The following is a 25,755-nucleotide window of genomic DNA, read 5'->3' as shown; positions in this document are numbered from 1 at the left end:
GGACAGTTTGTACTAGCAAAAAGGCCTATGAACATGGCTTAACTGGAATTCCTGATGGGAAAACAGAAAAATGAACTCATTTAGAACAGAATATAACAGGCAGATATTGCTTCCAAGAATTATCTTTGTATGTATGTATGTATGTATGTATGTATGTATGTATGTATGTATGTACGTACTATATGTATATGTATATATGTATCTCGTTCTCTGTGTGTGTAAGTGGAGAGAGAGAGGTGGGAGGGAGGGGAGAGAGAGAGATGTGCCTTGGGCTTAAGTCCATATTGAAACCTGATTGTCTAAAGGGCAGCCCTTAGTGTTAAAACAAAAATCAGCAAAAGGGCCACTGCTTGAAAAATATTGAAGGCGGGGGAGAGAGAATGGGAATAGAGGAAGCACAACTAAAAATGTTAAAAGTTGAATACACAGCTAGGAACACCCCAGGGTAATCTATTGAGAATCCCTTCAGCTCTGCAGGGATATTGCATGCACATATACATCTGTTCTAACCTTTCTGAAGACTGAATACACACAGATGTGCATCCTCAGTTAGAAGGTAGTTTCAGAACCAATCCTAATGCATGAAATTTAAAAAGGAAAGCAGATTCTCCAATGCAAATGTTAGGCAGTGCATTTGAATCTAATGCAACACAACCATTTTTCTACAAATTAAATTATCATTTTAAAAATAATAGTTCTCTTCTGATAAAGTGTATGCTTTATAACCCAATCTATTCTGTCCAAATCCTTTACCTACTTTGTTATTATCAAAGACTCAGTGGCACATTCTGATTAGTTATATGAAGACAGAATAGTTGCATTTTGTCCTTTTGACATCAATGGGACATATGTTTTCATACTGTCAGTCTTAGATCCCACTGAAGTCAATCTTAATATAGATGTAGTCTGATGGAGCTGAGACTCACTCTGTGACATAGACCATATTTCATTCATTTAAATGCATGGATTAATGTTTATCACCTAAGAGGTTTACAAAAGCTTCCTTTTGAACATCAATACACTACCACAGAGAATGTCCAGTATTTGGGGGAATTGGCCATTGAATAGTTCTGTGAGAAGATTATATTAACTCTTCATACCTTTACTACCCTGATATGAATTAGGGAGATAGGAACAATTAGGAGGAACTATCCCAAATGTCCTTTTTCAAAAGGCAACTGGACTTTCTTTTCTTTTTTTCCTCTTAAAAGACATTTCACTTATCATCCCAGGAGCTTCCACAGTTCTAACTGAAGTAGAACTGAAGAAGCTTATTGGATAAGAAGTGAAACATCTTCAAGAAAAAAACCCAAGAAAGTTCAATTGCCTTTTGAAAACATACTTGGGACAACCATGACCTGGATGACTGAGAATCTCCCTAGACATCTAGGACGGACTATTTAAATTGGTGCTTTCAATCATGATGTGCTTTAAACTACCTTTGCCTGAACTTCAATGGAAATTTGGTACGTGCTTTATTCATGCCAGTGCCCTAACACAATATCTAATTTACCTTTCATTTATTTCAAATTGCATGTGCCTAAATAATTGATATTTGTTATTCTACAAGTCATCAATTATCTATCTTTCCATTTATAGTAAAAATGTTCTCAAATTCAATTTTTGCACACTTCAATAAATCCAAACTAACAATGAATGTCATTAGGAGGCAGGGAAATAAAATCAATAATCCTCAAATTCAGCATTGCAAATCCTCCTCAAAGACTCACACTAGTCCCTTGTAAATGGTTCATGCTCAGAAGGAACCCCCCTTCCCCGCCTCTCATACTTTCAAAGGACTGTGACAAATAAACTTTAACCAGACAACTATGTCACACCGATTTGTTCCCCCCTCTTTCCCTCCCAAACACTTCTGGGAGCGTATAATTCACCGATCACCCGCTAGATTGTACCACAAGACGCATCCGAATAGGCGGCAATTTAACGCAGAAGGAAGGACAAACAACATCTCCTTGAATTTGAAGGTGTCAACTCTTCCCAACATCCGAATATGGCTTTGCTGTTGCTCTCTCGTGGATCCATTCGGTCGCGCGCGGGGGGCGGGAAAACACACACACTACACACCACACACTACACACCACAAAAGATTCCCAAGCGCATTCCCATGCACGGTTAGGGGTTAGGGGAAGCGAGTTCCATCGCGACTTTTTTTTTAGGGGGGGGGGGGGGGGCTCAGAAGGATCCAGAGCTGCCATAGAGAGGAAACAACGGACTCTGTGGCGAGGAAGCTTTCTCACTGAGGGGGCGGGGTGTTGTTGTTGGTCTACAGGGGGGGGGGGGTTTCCTTCTCTAGCTCAGCAGGTGGATTATCAGGAGAACCTTAGATTTTTCTCCAGTTTACACAGGCGCCTTTTGTTAGGGGGGAAAAGGTCCTGTCCGGTTCTCTTGCATTTTTTCTTTTCACCGGATCTCTCAGTCCCTTGGGACCACCTAATCCGCACCCCAAAAACCCTCCTTGCAGGAGATTTCGCCCCCATCCAGGTGCGAAAGAGGCGTCTCCCCCCTTTCCCCCCTCCTCTCTTCATCTTACCTTGCCACTTGAGGGGTGTGTTGACGGGAACTGTTCGCAGCGCTGCTGGGTTGGGGGGCACGCGCGGGAGGACGGTGCCAGCGTGCGTGTGTGTGTGTGTCTCAGGGAAGCAGTTTGAGTTTGCAACGGAATTCGGCTGAGGGCAACAGCGCCCGGGAGCCCGTCCCAGCTTGCTAAATTAATCACTTTTGCATTTTTTTTCCACGCGAAAGGGGAGGGAGCCAGGAAGAGAAGATGGGAAAAGGGAGGAGAGAAAAAGAGAGGGAGAGGAGGAGGACAAATCTCAAGCCTGGAGAAAAGAGGAAGGTCCCTCCGTGACTGGCATCAATATCTCCTTCGGCGGAGCTTCAAGGGAGTCATGGCAACGAGCCCCTAAACCTCCCCAAATCTTTCTCAGCTATACACGCACACGCGCGCAAGCATGCATGCACACGCGCGCGCGCGCACACACACACACACACACACACATGCAAAACTGCTGCTGCTGTGCCTGCTGCTGGTGCTCCGGGGAGGGGAAGGGGAAGGGGGGGAAGGCAACCTCTTCCCTCCCTTGCACCCACTCTCCCCTCCCCCCGCCGCCATCCCTCCTCCTCTACGAGGTTGGAGAGTCACCGAAAGCGGGGAACGAGCTGAATTCCCTGGGAATTCTCCCTCAGTCTCCCCTTCCTCCGGCCTTCTGCTATACTACCGGTAGGAACTTGCTTGAAGCCTGGCAACCTGGAAAAAGGGCGTCTCCGGACGCTTACCTGGAAATTGGAGAAGGGCTCTAGTGGGGGGCGTGTCCCCCTCCAGACCCGGGCGACTTGTCCCCTTAAGCCCCTACGGCTGACCTGGCCTGAGCTGCTTTGGGGGAGCTCTTCACAGGTTAGAAGCTGTCGGACACCTGGGAACGGTAGACGCGCAGGCTGGTGGTTGGTGGATGGGTGGGAAGAAGAGGGTTTTATATCCTGCCGAATTTCCAATTCATCCAGGTGTCAATCTCTTTATACGCGCGCACACCCACACACCCAAGCATAAGCAGAGTGGTTGTTTTTCTCAAAGAAAAAAAATGCAGCGGGGAGAAAAAGATAGGCTCACACGAACGTACACACACACCTTTACCTACCTACCTGCCTTCCTGCCTGTCTAAACGGATCCTATAGGATCTCCTTCTAAGGTTCCCTCACGAATCAAACGAAGATTTCCTAAAGAGAAAGGAGAAGGAGGAGAGGGAAAGAAACCTTCCGAATTCTCTCCGGTTCTCCTCCTCCCTAACGACCATTTTCTGAACTCCAAAGGATAATTTAAGACTAGAAAGGGACTCTGAAGCTAAAGGCTTCCGAAAAAGGGGACGGGGCTGTGTTTTGGGACAACAAGAGGCAGGGCCAACAGCGAAGTGCCGGGTGGGGGAGAAAAGTCACACACAGGGCACATCTTTCTCAATGGAGAATTAGCTGGATAAAAGAAGGCATTTCGTGTCACACGTGTGCACACACACCCAGGAAGAAATACCCTAGCCTCACCAAACCCACCTTGTGGGGCGTTACCAAGAGCAACAAGAGCCTCCTTAGGGAGAGCATCATACCTTGAAGTGTGGGGGGGAAGCAGCAGAGTTGTGTTCCTCCAGAACAGCTGTTTGTAACAGTGCAGAAAATGAAAAGCCAGATTAGAGAAGGCAGAGTTGCTTCCTTTGGCAAATCTGGTTTTCAGTCACACAGACCAGTACACACCGTCCCCCACCCTTTTCAGACTATTTGTGCGGGAAAATCATTAAATGCCAGCCTCCTTCTCCCTCCCCAGCGGCCCTAAACCAAATGCACTGCAAAAAAAGTCCAGTCCTGGCATGTTCTCATGCTTCGTACTATATTCAGGTATCTGCCACACCCTGCCAGCTGAACAGGCTTGAGGAGCAGAGGCAGAAGGAAGGGCCGTTTAGGAAGTTCACTAGAATTGAGTGGAAGAGACAATATGAAAGATGGGAAATGGTTGGAGAAGATGATTATTAGTCCCTAACTCTTTTCTCCTTTCCTTCCCCCCCCCCAAAAAAAAGTGGGGGAAATATTTAACCTGGAGCATCTCTCTCTCTCTCTCTCTCTCTCTCTCTCTCTCTCTCTCTCTCTCTCTCTCTTAGGAAACATTAAGCAATTCTTAAGCAAGTGAAGTATAATAAATGTGGAGTCTGTAGTTTGAATTAATGAAGTAACATTTGGATTGGTGGATTTTTAACTCTAGAGTTTAATGGTTTCTCTCTTGAATGGCCAATAGAAAACATTAAGCCAAGTGAGACAGTAGGATTATATCCTGTAAATATCATCTTCAGGAGGGTCCTTCAAAATTGCCTTTGGCAAAGGTTGCAAAGGTTGCTACTTTGTTTCCCTCATGTACCATGTTTATTGTCAGCTACTTAAAAGAGAAGTTTCCAAATGATCATAAGTGTGCTACAGTCATTTTTGTAGTTTTTGAAGAATTCTTGATGGAAACAAAGTCATAGAAAGATTCATTATTCCATGAAGTCACAAAGCCTCATTACATTTAACATAACACAGACTATTTTTTAATAAATATTTTATTGATTTTATAATATAAAAAAAACACGCAACATATAACAAGTGCTCAGTGATTATGCCCACCACCAGACAAACATTCGTACCCCACCACCAATCAGGGGTGTTTCTTGTATAGACTATTTTAACACAAGAGTGCAATATTTATTTACATATTATAAAGTGATTCCAACTTGTTTCTTATGGCTTGGTCTCGGATCCTACTCGCCATATATTGTCTTACCAACATAACACAGACTAGAACTGGAAGGGACCTTGAAGATCTTCTAGCCCCCTCTTCAGACAGGAGACCCTATACCAGCAATGGCGAACCTATGTCATGGGTGCCATAGGTAGTATGTGGAGCTATATCTGCTGGCACTCAAGCCATTGCCCTAGCTCAGCTCCAATGTGCATATATGTGACAGCCAGATGATTTTTGGCTTGCACATAGGCTCTGGGATGGCAATTTTGGCTTCCATAAAGCCTCCAGGGTAATGGGGAGGGTGTTTTTACCTCCTCCAGCTCCAGAGAAGTCTTTGAAGCCTGGGAAGGGTGAAACATGAGCCTACAGGGCCCAGCAGAAGCTGGGAAACAGTCCATTTCCAGCCTCCAGAGGACCTTCAGGGGAGCTGTTTTTACCCTCCCCAGGCATTGAATTATGCATGTGGGCACTCATGCATACACAATAGTACACGTGCACTATCTTTCGGCACCCGAGAAAAAAAGGTTAGCCATCACTGCCCTATACTATATCAGATAGGTGGCTGCCCAGTCTCTTCTTAAAAACTTCCAGTGATGAAGCACCTACAAGTTCTGAAGGCAATCTGTTCCACTGGTTAATTGTTCTCACTGTTAGAAAGTCTCTCCTTGATTCATTTCCATCCATTGTTTCTTGTCCTGCTTTGAAAAATAATTTGTTCCCTTCTTTATGGTAGCCACTAAAATATTGGAATACTCCTATCATGTCATGTATTTGATTGTCACTATGGCTTCAATGTAGCCCAGCCACTCCAAGCTGTTCTAGAATTCTGTAGTTCTGTAAGCTGTCAACATAAGGAGGAAAAAGGCTATGTTAACATGACCCTGGAATGCTTTTCTTAGAATCCCTGAACATTATCCTGATGGTCCCAAAGTAAAGCTGTTCAAAAATGAAGTTACACAAAACGCAGAAATTTCTAAAAGGCTGTTGAAAAACAGATATGAGGAAAATATCCCTCATGTAAAGACAGATGTGTTCCCATGTAAATCACCAAAGAACTGCCTTGCAGTTAGCAAAATGATACTATAACTGTTGTGACAAACCCCTAGAGAATCAAATCATTACAAATGGAAAGTGGAATTCCCATTATCCCTTCTGTAATCCTGTAACAGTAATGGGCATATTTTTCCCATGCAAAGACCATTGTTTCCTTTGCAAGATATCAAAGACATCTAGAGGCACATCCTTGCAGTGACAAGAGGTCTGGACTGCAACTGAGATGAGGCAGAGGGGGGTATGATAATTTTAAGAATGATTTCTTCCCATGTTCATACCCAACACCCTCAAACATGCATCATTATCCCTGTTTTATAATCTGACCAGCAGAAAATAGGAAACTGAACTATAGACTGGACTTTCCCCCTGCTGCTTAATTGGGAGTTGCTAATGGGATGGCACAGCAGAATCCTGAGCAGCCACACCTTTCCCCACAATAGACTGATCAATGGGAGGTATCATGGCAGGCCACACAAAATTAGAATGTCCGCATTAGGAGTAACAGTTTGGTAAAACGTCAGACTTCAGACACCATTTGATCAGTTCAGAGGACTAAGTTCAGGGTTAAAGAAATTACCTGGGTTATTATGTTGATTCCTGCCTTGGCTCCTAGACTAAAACAAAGCAAAAGCCCTCATTATCCAACATGAGGAACACACTTGGGAGAACATTATGAAATTTGAAGTGAAATTGGGCATGTCCTGAGGGATTTTCAAAGCAATTTTATATAGGCAGATCATTATTTTTTTTGTTCAAAGACAGGCAGTGGAAGTGAATAATAAGACAATTTCTTGAATGTGACGCTGCTGTTTCTCAAGGATTAAGAGTAAAAGAACCATAAGAAACCAACAAAAGACAAACAATTATTATACTTGTACTGGAAATTGGGTATGTTATTGACATACAACTTCAAAAGGGAGGGAGGGAGAAAGGAAGGTAGGAAAGAAAGAAGGAAGGAAGGAAGGAAGGAAGATAAAGAAAAGATAGAACAAATAGTAAAATGAAGGTTTTTTTACTCTAAGATCACCTCCAATAAGGGTCCTGTGACTGAGGTAACCAGTGGTGATCTAATTGTAATGATCACTGACAAATGGTTCTGTTCATTAGTTAAAGACACCTTTGCTCACCATTTCCATCATGAGATTTCATATAAAAAGATGACTATCGATATCATTGTTTGGAAGATTGAAGGAGGGAGAATAGAGTCTCATATCAAACCATCAAAGTTATATATTGCAAATCTATTCATCAGGGAATCAGATGAAATTACAGCAGCAGTGCCATGATTCAACAGACCCTTGGGAGTGATGAGCACATTGCCACGACAGCTTGTAAAAGCCAACAATGGTGGCAGTAGCTGACAATGATAGGCAGTGAAAGCATCTATCACTGCTTTGATACTTGATTAGCTCACTGTAGTATCTGTTGACGAGGTAGCTTTTCATTTATATCTTTTTTTATAGTCTACTTTTTATAGTCTGCTGTCTACTTTTTATTATATATGGATTATTGTATGCTGCCCAAAGTCCGTTCTTGTGAGATGGCTGGATATATAAAGTTGAAAACCAAGGAAGGAAGGAAGGATACTTTTAGTTTTTATTTTTAAAAGTTAACCAATTTATACTTTACTCTTTCCTCCCCAACCTGAGATTTACCCAGCTCAGAATTCATTCTGGTTATTGAGATATGTAGCTTCCTGCTGCCTCTTCCTTTGAGTGTTTGTTCATCTAATTCAAAATGGAAAAGAGAAGGATAGAGAAGAACAGACAGGTGGCAGATGGAAGGAAATAAAAAGTTTAGCAACAGGATCTGTTAATTTTGCTGATCCTGGAGGAAGCAGAAATTACTGGAGAGAAGTTGAACCAGTGGTGCCTTCATGGATGGAAGAAATATCCTGGAGGTGTAATAAAGGTCCTGTTGTTTTGATCCATGCCTAGCACTCATTCTGAATCCAGGATTTAGAAAATATCAATAATTATATTTGAAAATGCTAATTCAAGTTCAGGTGTGGCTTTTCAAAAACTGGATCCTATGTAATAGTGGGTGCGCACACTTGCATGACCACACCAATAATTTAATGCCCCCCTGCGCAGGCACACATGACCCTCCCGTGCTGCCCTGCTCCCATATATGAGTGCAAAGACCTCTACTCTCTCATTTTCCAACTTCTGGTGGGCCCAATAGGCCAATTTTCCAGCATCCCTAGGCTCCAGAGGCTTTTTCTGACACCCCCCTGTGGCCCCCCACCCAGAGGCTGAAAATGCCATTGCAGAGCCTCAAAGCAAGGCCGAAAACCAGCTGGATGGTATGCATGTTGGAGCTGAGCTAGGGCAACGTCTCATTGCTAGGGCAATGCCAGCAGATATGGCTCTGCGTGCTGCAGGTTTACCATCACGGCTGCATAAGAAAAGGCATCAACTAGCCTTTTTTCCCAATCATGATTTAGCAAAGAAAGGCTATTGGTAATTCATATGCTGCTTTAAATTGTTTTAGACTAAGGTTGTCAAACTTGCGTCATCGTGTTGTTGTCACGTGATGTATCCTGACTTTTTTCCCTTCACTAAACTGGGGGTGGGCATGGCCAGTACATCCAGCCTGCAGGCCACAAGTTTGACACCCCTGTTTTAGACTCTTTTAACTTTTGCATCCTAAGCCTCATCAGTCACTCTTGGTTAAGAGAAAACCATGGTGAAATCATGATAAATTCTAAAGGCTTCACTTTTCCCAAGGATATTTTATATTTCACAGGCATTTTGCTGTTACGTTTATTAGTTAAAGCTTTAATTAAAATTTTAGGAAATATTCTAACTTCCTATAATATGGTTGTGAACCACTATTTAATTCATAGTTTCTCTCTCTCTCTCTCTCTCTCTCTGGGTGTGGGTGTGTTATTTTGCCTTCTCTTGCCTTTTCATTTTAAGACAATCTGGAAGGCTTATTTATTTATTTATATTAAATGACATTTTGTGAAACTGAAGAACTACTTAGTATTTAAGATGGCCATAAAATATGGTTTCATATTTTATTTTCATAACAATAATCTAAATATTTAATATCAATATATTGTTTCCAATAATGACCTTAAAGATATTCAAAATAATTTTGGAATCATATTGGAAGAGTTTCTCAATTCTAACTTGAATGTAATGCCTACTTCTTTTTTGTTAATTTAAATACTGCTAGCATAAAGAATTAGAAAACAATACAACTTAATTTTGTCCATCTTTAATTTGATCTTTCATATCTTCCAACAGTACACTCATCACCACTGTAACTGAGTTAATCCATCTTTCTGCTGACCATCCTCTTCTCTTTCCTTAAGCTGTCCCAGCATTAGAGGCTAGACCGTAACATAATAGGTCGATAATATGATAATTTGTACCTGGTCATTTGTGCCTCTAGGTTGATATGTTTTCTGATCTATCTTGTTATTCTTATCAATCTTGTCCAACATCAAAGTTTGGAACGGGATGGAATGGGATGGAATGGAATGGAATAGAATAGAATAGAATAGAATAGAATAGAATAGAATAAGGTTATGGGTGGAATAAATATTTACTTGCTGATGCAGTCAGCCTGTTTTTCTATATTTTATGTTATCCAAACTATGAATTCCTAGCCAGTTTATTGGTTCTGTAGGGGAAATTGAAATGTTCTAGGATTCTCATTTTCCTAAAGATATCCCTTAAATTGGCATGATTTGCATAATCAGAGTCCATTCCGTAATTGACATAGTAAATACAAGATTCAGTACTGTCAAATTTTTATTTCAAAAATAAAAAACCCCACAAGCTACACTTGTCCTCATGAAAGAAAACTGAAAATAACAAAATAATAGAGTTGGATGGTCTTTTTGTTCAACTCCCTGCTCAAGCAAATGGTTCTCCAATCTCTTCTTAAAAAATAGAATAGGCTTTGCAGTTATTTTTTTTAAAAAATAAGGCTATTGATCTACCCATCTTTTCTTCATCTTCCCCCTGTCCTTTTGTCCTTCCTATACCAGCTCTGCTTCCTTCCTACATCATTTTTTGTTTGCAATGATTGCTGTAATATTTTGAATCCTAACCCCCCCAAAAAGCCAAACATAAACTGTGTGGATGCATTGAAATAAAACAAACATTGTTAATGTATACACCTTCCACTAACAGTAAAGGCAAAACTACTTTGATTTTAATGGCTTGGGACTGCATCCAAAATTATTTTCCGGAAGGCCAAATTTTGATGGATTTTTTTTTCTCCTCTTGGTCAATTTGCCTGCTCATTCTGAATCTTCTTAAATCTCTACTAACCTTTTTCAGAAGGAATAATCAGAATAATTGTCAGCAGCAATTATTGTGAGATATGCTTTATTAAAAGCTGGTGTTTTGTGGTCCACAGCTTAACTCTTTCAGGTCGTATGACAGATTATTAGTTTCAGCCACACATTTAATTGCCAAGGAAAGGTGATTATCGCTTTTCTATTCATTAGATTTAGGAAGTAGTTTTGAATAGGAATATCACTATCCATTTGAGTACTCGATCTAAGAGTCATAACATGAAATCATGTCAAGGGAAAGCCCATTCACAAAGCGAAGGGTAGAAACTTACAAACTGCATGATTTTTTACAACCTTGCCACAGACTCCCAGGGGAAGTTGTTGAGAGTCCATTATCTAAAGCTAATTAAAATGAGACTGGACACTTCACTAGGAAAAATATCCATTAGGGAACCATTCAACATTGTCAAGGAATGGACTGATTAGCTTAGAACTATTGAAGGGAGAACAAATGGAGAAATCAATTTGCAGACAGTGTGAGGCTCCCTATTCTCATCACTTGAGACCCCGCTCCTAGGGAAGAGGAGGGTGAAGATATTTCTCAAGGGTGCGTCATTTAAATAGCAGCAATTCTGAAAACTTAAAATTGGAATATTTCTTGCTCTCAAGGAGGATTAAGAAGCAGAGCAGATCCCAGGGTCGTTACATGTTTATAAATGTCATTTCATATTTATTTCCTGCTTTATCTTCAAAGTTCGTAGGGCATTCGCTCTCTTCTTTCTATTAGGATCTGGAAGTTCTGGAAGGACTGGTCAATCAGCCATGGCATTTTTCCATTTAAAAAGCTGTCAAAACAGACCAACAAGTCTCATAATCAAAAAGTGGAAAAAGAGAATTTGGTGGCCATCTGTATATGTATCTGGAGATTTGATATCCCAATGAATGACTCATCTGTCCGTTGGGATAACTGGATCTTGGAAAGATAAAAGATATTTACTATTATTATCTTCCTTTAATTATTAGGAATCACAGAGGGAGTTCTATCCAAAACAACACCTGAGCCTATAAAAAAACCCAACACCCCAGAGTCATAGCCAAAATGTGCTGCATAATATTCTCCAGCAGGCAGGCGATGAAAGAAAGAGCAAATAGATTCTTTGTGATCCATTGGTAGCCTAAGTATTGGTAAGGTTTTTTTCTTTAAGAATGTCAAAGGGCCTGGTTCTTTTTTCTTATCATTAGGTCATGTTTCATCTTATTCCTAACAGGTTCTGTCAGGTCATGGTGACTAACGTAGATGCAAGACAGTTTCACTGTGGCATTGTACATGATGCAGGAGAAAAGAGTTTAAGGGCTTATTGCATATACTGGTGATGGTAAGGACTCCGACACATGGAAGAATGGACAAAGGGAAGACAAACCGCCTGTGACTACCAAACTACCAAAGCCCCCCCCCCCCATCCTCTGGGGAAGAACATAGGTATATTTGGTCATTCTGTAGTCAGCTCTCTGACCATTACAGGAAAAAAATAATAAATGACAAGAATGAAGAAGCAGACAAGGAAGCAAAGAGGCCAGGCTAAACTAAACCAAAATGATAGCTTGCTTCTCTGGACAAGGTAACTTGTTGAAAGCTCTGTTAGATAGGAACAAAACTGAAGACCATTCCTTTCCTGTGACCAACTAATATAAGAAAATGATTCAAAGGATTCATTCCACAGCAAGTTATTTATTAATTAGATTTGTATGCTGCCTCCGGTCCTTGGAAAGGGCCGGCATACAAATCCAATCGATCGATCAATCAATCAATCAATCAATCAATTGAATAATAATAAGAATTATTATGTCAATACAACACAGCAAACAAGATCACTATGCTGGATTTCGTATTTCATCACCAGTCGGGCATTTCCCAAGCACCTAGGACTGCGTGATGTAGTGGTGAGTTATGTTTGCCAATCCCAGTAAAACGGCCTTTTGCAATTGACAGATGAGGATTTTGTCAATTCCAATGGTTTTCAAATGTCCACTGAGATCCTTTGGCACTGCGCCCAGTGTGCCAAGTACCACTGGGATCACTTTTACTGGCTTATGCCAGAGTCATTGCAGCTTGATTTTTAGATCTTCGTATTTCACTAATTTCTCTAGCTGCTTCTCCTCAATTCTGCTGTCTCCTGGGATTGCGATGTCGATGATCCATACTTTCTTTTTCTGCACAATCAGGATGTCTGGTGTGTTACGTTTCAGAATTCGGTCAGTCTGAAGTCGAAAGTCCCACAGTAGTTTTGCTTGCTCATTTTCAACCACTATTTTGGGCTTATTATCCCACCAGTTCTTTGCCACTGGTAAATGGTGGTTCCGGCACAAGATCCAGTGGATCATCTGTGCCACAGCATCATGTCTATGCTTGTAGTCAGTCTGTGCAATCTTTTTGCAGCAGCTGAGTATGTGATCGATTGTTTCATCTGTTTCTTTACAGAGTCTGCACTTTGGATCGTTTGTTGATTTTTCAATTCTGGCTTTGACAGCATTTATTCTAATGGCCTGTTCTTGTGCCACCAGTATTAGTCCTTCTGTCTCCTTTTTGAGTGTTCCACTCGTAAGCCATGACCAGGTCTTTTTTTTATCCACTTTGCCTTCAATCTTCTCCAAGAACTGGCCATGCAATGCTTTGTTCCACCAACTGTCCATACGACATTGAGTTACAGTTTTTCTGTACTGGTCCTTAGTTTGCTTCACCTTGAGAAGCTTCCTATTGTTGACCTCCATCAACGCTGACTCTTTGCTCTCCTTCACATAGTCAGCTAATGCATGCTTCTCTTCTTCCACTGTCTGCTTCACTTGCAAAAGTCCTCTTCCGCCTATTTTCTTTGGTAAATAAAGCCTGTCAATGTCACTGCAGGGGTGTAGTGCATGATGGATCATCATTAATTTTCTGGTTTTCCTGTCCAGATTGTCCAGCTCTGCTTGAGTCCAGTTCACTATGCCAGCTGTGTATCTAATGATAGGTATGACCCACGTATTTATAGCCTTGATAGTGTTGCTACCATTCAGTTTGCTCTTCAAAATTTTTCTGGTCCTCTGGATGTACTCTTTGCTGATCACAGTTTTCACATGGCCATGCTTGATATTATCCAGTTGCAAGATGCCCAAGTATCTGTAGGCTTCTGGCTGGTGGCACTTGATGGTTTGACCATTTGGCATTTCAATGCCCTCACTTTCAGTGATTTCCCCCTTTTTCAGTGCCACTGTGGCACATTTATCCAGGCCAAACTCCATGCTGATGTCATTGCTGAAGATTTGCACAGTGTTGGTTAGTGACTGTATCTCAGTTTCTGATTTTCCGTAAAACTTCAGGTCATCCATATACAGCAGGTGTGAAATTTTTGGTGAATTTCTAGCAGTTTGGTAGCCTAGGTTTGTTTTCTGTAGGATGAGTGACAGCGGGATTATAGCAATGATGAATAGCAATGGGGACAAAGATTCCCCGTGGAAGATGCCCCTTCTGATGTTGATCAGTCCATAGCTTTCATTCCCAACAAAAAGCTCACTGTTCCAATATTTCATCGCCTTTTCTATGAATTTCCTGATGTTTTCATTGACTTCCAGGCATTTTATGATCCAGCTGTGTAGCAATGAGTCAAAGGCTTTCTTGTAGTCACTCCAGGTCATGTATAGGTTTGTTTTCCTGTTCTTACAGTTCTCCGAAATCATTTTATCAATTAGGAGCTGGTCTTTCGTATCTCTACTTCGTCTTTTATTGCCCTTTTGCTCCACTGAAGCATTTTCTTCTAGGTAGTCCTGAATTCTGTCAGCTATGATACCTGTCAGCAGTTTGAGCATGGTCGGCAAACATGTTATTGGCCTGTAGTTTCCTGGTATGGCTCCTTTCACTGCATCTTTCTGTATTAAATATGTTCTGGCAGTTGAAACTCATTCACTAATATTTCCTGTCTGCAGCAGGCTCATTGTCATTTTGGCCAGAAGTGGATATCCACTTCCAGTGCATTCTGATAACTTTGATGTTTCTTATTTCTATATATTGAAGTGAGTAAATGCACCTTATATGCTGTTACTTTTTCCAAACAAGGGTTAATTACTGTTAATAGATCACATACCACCACCCTTGCGCTAGCATCCTAACATTCTTCATCCATTTCCTCATCTTTTGTAAGTACAGTGGTACCTCGAGATACGAGTTTAATTCGTTCCGGACCTGCGCTCTTAAGTCGAGCAGCTCTTATCTCGAACGACTTTTCCCCATAGGAATTAATGTAAATAATTTTAATTGGTTCCAGCCCTCAAAAAACTCACAAAGTTAGTCTAAATTATGCAAAAAGACATTGCAAGAATAAATGTAACTTTACTTATTAATAAGATGATAAGCTGAGAGCTTTCCTTCCCTTCCTCTTTTTACCCAAAACAATCAACATGGCAAACTTTTATTTTTATTCATTAAACTGTAGTTATTTATTCAACTTCACTGCCACCCAATCCTGTAGAGGGAGGAAAGAAGGGAGGAAGGAAAAGGAAAGCAAGAAATGGAGGGAGGAAAGGAAGGAAGGAAAGAAAGAAAGAAAGGAAGAAAGAAAGGGTGAAGGGACAGGAACAGAGGAAGGAAGCAAGGAAACTTATGAAAGGGGAGAGTAACTTCACTGCCACCCAATCCTGTAGAGGGAGGAAAGAAGGGAGGAAGGAAAAGGAAAGCAAGAAATAGAGGAAGGGAAGGTAAAAGAGAGAAAGAAAAAGAGCAAGAAAGAAAGCAAGCAAGAGAGAAAGAAAGAAAATGAAAGAGAAATAAAAATAGAGAGGGAGAATGAAAGAAATGGAAGGAGGGAAGGAAGGAGAGAAAGCAAGAGAAAGAAAGAAAGCAAGAGAAAGAAAGAAAGAAAGAAAGAGAAAGAAAGAAAGAAAGAAAGAAAGAGAAAGAAAAAAGAATGAAAGAGCAAGAGAGCAAGAGAGAAAAAGAAAGAGAGAGAGAAAGAAAGAAAGAAAGAAAGAAAGGCAACTTCAAAGAAAGGCTCACTGAGCATCTCTCACTCTCTCTCTCTTTCTATCCCTCTCTCTTTCTCTCCCCCCTCTCCCCCCTTTCCCTCTCTCTTTCTCTCTCTCCCTCTCTCTTTCTCTCCCCCCTCTCCCCCCTTTCCCTCTCCCCCCCAGGCCGGCAGCGATGTTTTAAAACAGCCGCGCCTTTTGCGAGCTAACTCCTGAGGTGCGGAAGTTCGCCTTTGGCGTTTGGGCCACTCGGAATGTGAAATTCAAAACAGCGTTCGGATCCCCCCACCCCCAGCAGAAGCCAAGGACCCCCAGAATGGGGCGGCAGGGGAGGCGACCGCCTCTCCACTCACCAAGTGCCGGGATACGAGCCGAGAAGAGCCGGGCTGGCTTACTTTCCTTCCTTCCCGCGCTGATGCAGAGCCACTCGAACAAAGCGTCACGCCCCCCTGACGCTTTTGGCGGCAAAAGAGCCCAGCGTCGCTTCGGAAGCCGCCGAAAGCATCAGAGGGGCGCGACGCTTTGTTCGAGTGGCTCTGCATCAGCGCGGGAAGGAAGGAAAGTAAGCCAGCCCGGCTCTTCTCGGCTCGTATCGCGGAGAGGGGTGGCATACAAATCCAAGTAATAAATAAAATAAAATTAAAAAATGTCTCTCCTCTCCCAGCTCTTATCTCGAGTAGCTCTTAAGTCGAGCAGCTCTTATGTCGGGGTTCCACTGTAATGTACAAAGCCATAAAGACAAGCAGCCAAAACTTCATTTTATGCCAAATATAATTGTCTTAGGCTCAGTACTCTTCAACATCTTCATCCATTGAACAAGGGAATAGATGGGGAATTCATCAAATTTGCAGACAACACCAAGCTGGCAGGAACAGCCAACACTCCAGAAGATAGGCTTAAGATAAGGCAGTACTACATGAGGAAGTAAAAGTCAATTACTACAAAAACTGTCCCTTTCATCCTAGTACACTACTTTATTTCATAATCCATTGATTAATGATAATTTTAAAGATATTAATGATATTGGTATGTTCTCAGTGTACATAATAGAAAGTATACATTTGTCATGAATCATGAGGTACAACACTTAATGATTGTCATAGGAGTCAAATAAGCAATCAGGAAACAACCAATATTAGTAAAAATCTTAAGGATACAAGCAACAAGTTAGTCATACGGTCATTAGTGGGAGGAGATGGGTAATAGGAATGATAAGAAAAATTAGCAGTAATAGTAGTGTGGACTTAGTAAATAGTTTGACAGTGTTGAGGGAATTATTTGCTTAGCAGAGTGACGGCGTTTGGGGAAAAAACTGTTGTGCTCTATAGTGACGTTTTGAGGGTAGGAGTAGAAACAGTTTATGTCCAGTATGCAAGGGGTCAGTAAATATGTTCACAGCCCTCAATGGAAGGTAGGTTGGCAGGCAGCAATTGTTTTTTTTTCCGCAGTTCTAATTATCCCCTGAAGTCTGTGTCAGTCTTGCTGGGTTACAGAACCAAACCAGACAGTTATAGAGGTGTAGATGACTGACTCAATGATTCCTCTGTAAAACTGTGTCAACAGCTCCTTGGGCAGTTTGAGCTTCCTGAGTTGGTGATATAGAATATGTAGATAGAATTGATATAAAAAAGCAAGGTAGGATTTATAGCAGAGCTAATCCCTACTCTAGATTTTACATTGCAAACCAACCTATTGTTACCTGCACCTCACCAATAAGAAAGTAGATGCTTACTTACACATTAACATCTTGTTCCTAATGTAAGGGCTATCAGATTTATGTTTGGTTTTTTTTCTGTGATTTATACATAGCCCATGCACTGAGCCTGTTATCATCAGCAACAAATCCAAATTATTTCTAAATTCCATAATTTGAAAGGTATAAACCTTTCTTTCTTCTTTGTTCCAGGGGCACTTGTAATAAATTGAAAGACTGATGTGGTTTGCTGGAACTCACCTAAATAAGTGGTCTGAACAGCTTCTATTTTCCATTTACTGATTGCTACAGAGGCCCCTGCATTTTTGTTTGTTTTATTTTGCATCAGTAAGAAGTATCTAAAAAGCTGGGTCACTGTTGGGTCACTGTACTACTATACTTCAGATCTGCATTATGTTACTATTGCTTTAAGATTTCATCTAATAAAACAGCACCCCAAGCTGCCGGTTCATGCAGGGGAAAAAAAAAGATTGATAGAGCTGTAAAAAGTGCAAATTGAGATTTAAATAGTGGTGATTCTGCTTTGGTTATGCTCTTATATCTCATCTGTCCTTCCAATCAAGCATACTATCTGACGCCCTTCCTAGAATCCTGGTTAACAAAGACACTAAGTGATATGATTCAAATGATGACTGCAACAGACGGTGATGTAATGACTGGCACTGTAATGACTGGCACCAGCCGTTCTGTCTAATCCGGATTAGAAGCAAGAAAAACATTGTTATTTGCATTGCTCTCATTTATCTTACACAATTTTTCCACTACTCACATCACCTAACAGATAAAATGTAGCTATGTAACAGTCCTGTCACTTCACATGATTCAAGTCAATAAATAGTTAAAAATTCAATCAATCGATCAATCAGAATAGAGCTGAGAGAGACCATCAAGGTATTCTAGCCCAAGCCTCTATTCAAGCAGGAGACCCGATACCCGTGATAGCAAACCTATGGCATGTGTGCCACAGGTGCCATGCAGACCCATATCTGAGGGCATGTGAGACTTTGCCCTATGTCAGTTCCAGTGAGCATGTGTGCACAGACCAGCTGATTTTCGGCCTTCTGAAGGTGGGGGAGGCTGTTTTCACCCTCCCCAGGCTTCAGGAAAGCCTCTGGAGTCTGTGAATGGTGAAAAACGGACCCAACGGGGCCTACTGGAAGTTCAGAAACAAACTTCCAGTAGCCTTTTTCTGCCCAATTTCACCCTACCGAGGCTTCTGGAAATGACCCAATGGGCCTACCGGAAGTCTGGAAGCTTCAGTGAGGCCTACGAGCATGCAGACGGGAGTGTGGGGAGGGCTATCTGCGTATATGCAGGGGGAGGGCATGTGCATGTGTCCTATTGCGTGCCCTTTTGCGTGCCCTATTGCGTGCCCTTTTGGCACCCGAGCAGAAAAAGGTTCATTATCACTGCCCTATACCATATCAGATAAGTGACTGTCCTCTGGAACCAACTTCCCCGAAATCCCCCCCACACACACTTTGTGCCTTTCAAAAGACATTAAAAATACACTTATGCCAGCAGGCCTGTGACCGTGAGCCTCACTCCAGCCATTTGTATGAAAGAGGTACGTTTGATTTTTTAAATAGTGGATTTTATGTATTTTCTAACGTTTTAATTGTATTCATTATCGACTGTGTTTATTTTTGACATTGTGAGCCGCCTTGAGCTCACGAGGGAAAGGGCGGCCTATAAATTGAATAAAATAAATAGATAAAAAAAATAAATATTGGTAAGTTTAGAAGACATCTTACCAGTCTGCAGAAGCTAATGAACTCACTTGTTTCAACAACTGTTTCCTTTATGTCACCTTCACTATGCCTGGTTGCATCTGCCCTCAATGTTAATTTTTAACATACCCCTGGAATGTTCACATCTGTTACAGATAATCTTTGGTTAAGAGTAGGACCGGACTTTTTGAGTTTTAGCGACCAAAAAGAAAAGCACAGCATCATGTAATTGCAATCTCAGCACTCCCCACTGTCAAAGTTAAGTGAGGGTTGCAGGTCATTAAGCGGAGTCCCAGGTATCTACAAGCAGGACAGAAGGAAGATAAAGTGGTACATGTACATGTTACAAGTGCAGAGAAACCAGTAGGCTGCTGCCAGGTAGGGTGGGTGCCTGACTTACTGGACTGATTTACAACATTCTCTGTGGTATTCCTCATTGACCTGGCTTACAGAAAGCTGACAGGCATGATTGTAAATGGTGATCACATAACTTACGGACATTGCAACCACAATAGCTGTAAGTGAGTTGTGAAATGCCTGAATTATATGACTGTGGGGCTGCTATAATGGCTGGAACTCTGATGATCAGTGCAGTCAAATCCTCAAACAGCATCTAATTCAATGGTCAGTAAATTAGGTCCAGTTGTATTGGTGGAAACATTGCTAATGATAGCTCTATGCTTAAAATTATGTGCAAAAGAAGCTGTCTTATCCATAAAAGATACATGGATCTCTGATGTGAGCTCTGTATTAGCATTTAAATGATAACTGCCCCATTCTCAGTTTCTATATGGTACACAGGTTAAAGCAACACTTTTAAATCCAACGAAGTATTTTAAACCAATCCAAAGTCTCCTCTGAAACTCATTTAGTTCGGTTTATGTTAATTTGTAGTATTATCAGCAGTATCCCACTTTTATATTATTGGTTTTCAACTTGATCCAATTGTTTTTCAGTTGATTATTAGGTATGCATTTTTTTCATAATAAATTAATAGTAACCACAATATATTGTTGATGAAAACAAGGAGAAAATTGTTGAAGAAATGTTCTGTGAATGCAGAATTTATTATAACTGTGCCAAATAAATTTGTACGAATCACCATAACTCCAAAGTGTAATATTATTATTTTAATTTCTAGGAAATTCAAAGAAAGAAAACTCTTATTTCACTACCACAAATTGCCCATGTTTTTCATGTCTTTCTTTTCCAGTCATATTTGGCCTGTCTGTAGTGTCTGTAGTATTTGTTCATTTTCATATTTCCCTGAAATCTGAGAAATGGAACTACATATTATAACCTCTGAACAAAATGTTGACTTTCCCTTATAAAATTTGCTAACAATTCCTCACCATCATAAGTATTTTGCCTTATACAGTAGTTATAAAGCACAATTTTGTTCTAAAAATAGTAATTTTTGTTTTTTTAAAAGAAATTATCTAAAATCATGTGGTAAACATGGATATCATTTTAAATATAGCTTGTTGTTGACATTACAAACCCCTGCTCAACAATCAAACGGGAAGGCTATGTTCACAGCCATTTATTAAAACCAGAAGCACACACAGATGACTGATTCAGCTAACTATAAGCTTAACAACAGATGAATTTAAAATACCATTATCAGAATTCTTCTTAAAGGAGTTACAGACAGCAGAAAACAGTTAGTTTTGTTTCAGCAGAGCAGTACTAATAGGACAGAGAACAGAGAGGAATGGAGCCACACCTAGCCTTAAGCTTAAGTTTCAATTTCAATTCTCTGAACAGACTCAAAAGTGTTTAAGCTTACTTCAGGCTGACTTAGTTGCTATGCCTATTCATAGGCCAACCTTGTTAACATGGCTCTCCCAGTCATGAATATTCTAACACTTCTGCCCAATGAAGGGCTACCAAAATTTTTACTACCACACTGTGGGCGTGGCTTATGCAGGACGCCCTGCATTTTCTTTCAACATCTTTCAGTGCAAATTGGGTGCTCTGGGGTGGAGCTCCATTTTCGCTAGCCCACTGTATTACCCCCTGTCCGGGCAGTAGCCCACCCCTGCTTGTGCCCCATGATCTCTCATCTGGACTACTGCAATGTGTATCAGGCTGCCCTTTAAAAGTATTTGGAAGTTTCAACTGGTGCAGAATGCAGCTATATGGGTAGTAAAGGGTATGAGGTATTCGACATGTATCACACCACTTTTCGTAAGCTGCATTGGTGGTCAGTTTTTCCCCAGGTGCAATTCAAGATGCTGGTTATCACATTTAAATCTCTTCTTGGCTTGGAGCCAGGTTACCCAAAGGGCCATCTTACTCCAGGTTCCTATACCCATCCAATTTAGGTCTTTGGAGAGGGACGGTATACAAATCTAATTAATAATAATAATAATAATAATAATAATAATAATAATAATAATAATAATAATAATAATAATAACAACAACAAAACAACAACAACAACAACAACAATAATAATTTATACATGGTATGCTTGTGTGTGTGTTTGCTATTACATGGGGTTTTTCTTAAATCGTTAAATATTTTAATTAATTGGATTGTTGTGACTGTTTTTACTTGTTGTGAGCCGCCCCGAGTCTTCGGAGAGGGGCGGCATACAAGTCCAACTAATAAATAATAAATAAATTAATTAATTAATTAATATTAGGCAGGTAGGAATGCTCTGGATTCCATCAACTAATGAACATTGACTGGTGGAACCCAGGAGATATGCCTTTTATGCCATAGCTCTTCCCCTCTGGAATGTTTTCCTTTTAGATATTACGATGACCCTGTCCCAGTTGGCCTTTTGTAAGGCCATGAATTTGAAACTCATCACTGGTAGAAATCATAATTCAGGTATGTTCTGTTTGTCACAACTATTTGAAATAGCATTTGTCTCAAAAGTTCTGCTTAGATCACAGTGAAGTAAACAATGCCAGGTAAAGAAACCTCCTTATATTTTCCTATCAGTTTCAACCAATTTAATAAAAAAAGTTAAAGTAGTTATTTCAAAGAAGAAAAATTATTGGGGAAAAAAGCCATTATGAGATTAGACAGATTTTCATCTTTATTTGTTGATGACGTAGCCCAGAGCAACATGTGTTTTGCACTGCACAGTCATCTTTCCATTGTAGAATAATCTCTTCCATTAAAGCCTAGGGAAAGATGTTATAATGGAACTTTTTTCAACTGGATTTTTCAGTAGCACAATTATCACTGCTAAGGGCAAAATTCTACCTTTGAAAAATTGGTTGAGAAGCTGGACATGTTCAGAGAAATATTCTCAAATAAGTGGATGCAAAATGAATAAACAATAATCCATCACCAATTTCTTTTACATAAAAATATCCATGAACCATCCAAACAGATTCAGTGGCAGCATATATTATGTTATTAAGTCTACTCTCATTTGTCAATGTCAGCTACAAAAACCAAGGAAATTACATTAAATGTAGCCCCTTCAGGAGAAGGTTACATTTAAATTAGTATATGGGGCAGAATTCCACTTAAAATCTGTATTTAAGGAACATTACATTAAAATGTATATTAGGAATATTGTTGATGAAACTGGGATATAAATAATATTTACTGGGGTAGTGGCATATGCTAGATTTTCACTAGCCTTCACTGGCAGTATCTAGGAAAAGTTGCATCGTGTTTTTTTTTAAAAAAAAATATTGTATTTATTTAGTATATATATATACAGTGATCCCTCTATTATCGCGAGGGTTCCGTTCCAAGACCCCTCGCGATAATCGATTTTCGCGATGTAGGGTTGCGGAAGTAAAAACACCATCTGCGCATGCGCGCCCTTTTTTTCTATGGCCGCGCATGCGTAGATGGTGGAGTTTGCGTTCCCCGCCGCCCACGCAAAGGGGAAACCCGATTCGGCTCCTCGCTGCTGCTGCGCTACTGAGCAGATCAGCTGCTGGGCGGCCGAAGGAACCTTCCCTGGGTCTTCCCGGCCGCCCACACAAAGGGGAAACCCCGGCTCCTCGCTGATGCCCCCGCTCGCCCGCCCGCCGCCCGCCGCCTGCCAGCAAGAGGGGGAGAGATAGAGAAAGAGAGAGAAGGAAAGAAAGAGATGAGAGAGGGAGGAAGAGAGTGTGAGAGAGGAAGAAGCAAGATAGAGAAAGAGAGAGAGAAAGAAAGATGAGAAAGGAAGGAAGAGAGTGACGTCATCGGTGGAAAAATCGCGATATAGCGTTTCGCGAAGATCGAGATCGCGAAACTCGAGGGATCACTGTATAGCATATATAAGATTACAGCAAAAGTATATACACGATTTTGAATATATAAAATGTATAAACATGGTTATGAATACATGATAACATTAGGATAAGGACATTAGGCATGTTGGTGTATTATACATGCCCCTTACAGACCTTTTAGGAATGGGGTAAGATTAACAGTAAACAGTTTAAGGTTAAAATTTGGGGTTGGGGGGTTGGGGAGGAAACCACAGTGTGGTAGTTCATTCCAGGCATTGACCACTCTGTTGCTGAAGTTGTACAGTACTTTCTGCAATCAAGATTGCAGCAGTTTACATTAAGTTTGTATCTATTGTGTGCCCATATATTGTTGTGGTTGATGATGAAATAGACATTGACAGCTAGGACATTGTAGTAGATAATTTTATGTGCTACACTTAGATCAGATTGAAGGCTGTGTAATTCTAAATCATCTCAACCCAAAATTTCAAGTCTGGTAGCATAAGGTATTCTGTTATGAACAGAGGAGTGGAGGATTCTTCTCATGAAATATCTCTAGACATTCTCAATTGTATTAATATCCCAAATGTAGTGCAGGTTCCAGACAGATGAGCTGTATTCGAGAATTGATCTTGCAAATTAATTTATTTTTATTTTTATTAATTAGATTTGTATGCTGCCCCTCTCTGAGGACTCCAAGCAGTGTATATGCTCTAGTTAGCAGTACAATAATATCATAGAAGAAGCTTTGCAAGATTAGATTAACCACTCTTAATGCCTTTTTGACAATGCTGTTACAGGGGGGTCTGGAACTTAGATAATTAGAGATGAGTAGTCCAAGGTCCTTAACAGAGTGAGGATCTTCTACAAGGTCATGACCATCTAGCTTGTATTTATATATTCTGATTTTTTTTTTTTTGCCAATGTGTAAAACTGAGCATTTGCTAGTAATTAATTACTCCACTGTCAAATAACTCTAGCAAAATTAATATAGAGTCACTTCTTTGGGTTGTAGCAATCAGTTATCTTTAAATTTCATAATTTCATTCCACACTTAAAATACTCTAATTTATCAGTGGGTGGGTTCATTTTGATGGGCGCATGAGGCTGATAATGGTTTTTCCTTCTTTTTCTGCCCAACTACGCAGCAGTCAGGGCCACTTAAAACAGTGCTGTAAGTCTCAAGCTCCAAGTACTCGTAATTTGTATGTGAAGTGGTCCTTGAAAACCTCAAAAACCTACCCAAGAGGAGTGCTTACCAGATTTGCTTTGAGCCTAAGTAGAATAAAAACCATGAATAGCATCTGTCATCTCAGATCTTTAAATAACATTGCAGATCTACAATGGAGAAGAGAAGTAGTATTTGTATAAATCACGAACCTTTGTTTAACTGATTGCAGACTGTATTATTGAAATGTTCAGCCTGGGATATCAGTATGTTTTTGATATCATTTGACAACATTGAGTACAGGATGTAAAATAGCCACAAACACCTTTCATGTTTTCCCCCTGTTCAACGTAACCTATGTAAAATCTACCTTACAAATAACAGTTTGATTGATTATAATGATGGCTATGTCTCTTGGAATAGAGTCTCACGAGGTCAGGGATTCAAATACTCCAGGATATATGTATGTATGTATGTATGTATGTATGTATGTATGTATGTATGTATGTATATATGTATGTATGTTTAATGTGCATTTCAAATGCTGGGTGATTTTATGCCTGTGTATAACATTTGTAGCTATGCAAGCTGAGATAATAACATGGTTAATCAAATATCATGCTTCAGGGCATAAATTGATTGCCTGAGGGGTTCATGATGGATTTTTATTCCCACCAAGTACAACATTACAGAACTGGAAGGAGGATTGTGCAAGTGTGTTTGTGTGTGTGAGAGAGAGTGAGAGAGAGAGTGAGAGAGAGAGAAGAGGAGTGAGAGGGAAAGAGCAAGAAAGAGTGTATGTGGCCTAATGCACATACATGCGTGCTTCTGCTTCTAATTTGGATGAGCACAAGCTCTCCTCTGCCGACTGCATTAAGCAATGAAACCAAGGGAGGCCAAGAGTCACTTCATTAACTTAAGGTCCTAGAATCATAGTTACAAAACACTGATCTGATTACTAATGGGAATTGCAAATCATTAAAAAAAAACCAGCATTATTTTTATTCCATTCATTTAAAGTTTGAGCCTGGCACCTTATACTTAGAATTTAAGCTAACAATGAATTAGAAATAGTTCAGCTAAAAATGCAAAAGAGTGATTAGGAAAGCTTCCTCCTTATTGTCAGTGATGTGGATGACTGAGAATCTCCATAGACATCCTGCTTATTATTGTATAGAAAGGCTTCCCCATTCTATTCTATATCAGTAGATGCTGAGAAAATGCTTCTGAAAGTATGGAAAAATACAGAGATAATCATAATAATGGTCACCATGCAGTCCCGCTGTTAGACAAATGGGCAACAATTGTGGCATGGTGGATAAATTGTTCATTTTTCTTTGACTGCTGCAACTTGGCAGAGGTGATA

At 40.4% G+C, this 25,755-nt stretch overlaps 1 protein-coding gene across 1 annotated transcript in view; it reads right to left on the bottom strand.

Moving 5' to 3' along the window:
- The window catches only part of CHL1 (cell adhesion molecule L1 like), a 233,379-nt gene extending 230,617 nt beyond the window's left edge, over window positions 1–2,762 (bottom strand). Inside the window, exon 1 of the mRNA XM_070738253.1 lies at window positions 2,552–2,762. The gene's annotated coding sequence lies outside the window, so the exon portion shown is untranslated. The remainder of the gene's footprint in view (window positions 1–2,551) is intronic.
- Window positions 2,763–25,755: the final 22,993 nt, after the last annotated feature.

This window comes from Erythrolamprus reginae, chromosome 2, assembly GCF_031021105.1.
Source record: "Erythrolamprus reginae isolate rEryReg1 chromosome 2, rEryReg1.hap1, whole genome shotgun sequence".
NCBI lineage: Eukaryota > Metazoa > Chordata > Lepidosauria > Squamata > Dipsadidae > Erythrolamprus > Erythrolamprus reginae.
Note: the sequence above shows the minus strand (reverse complement) of the source record. Positions and strands in the feature narration are given on the sequence as shown.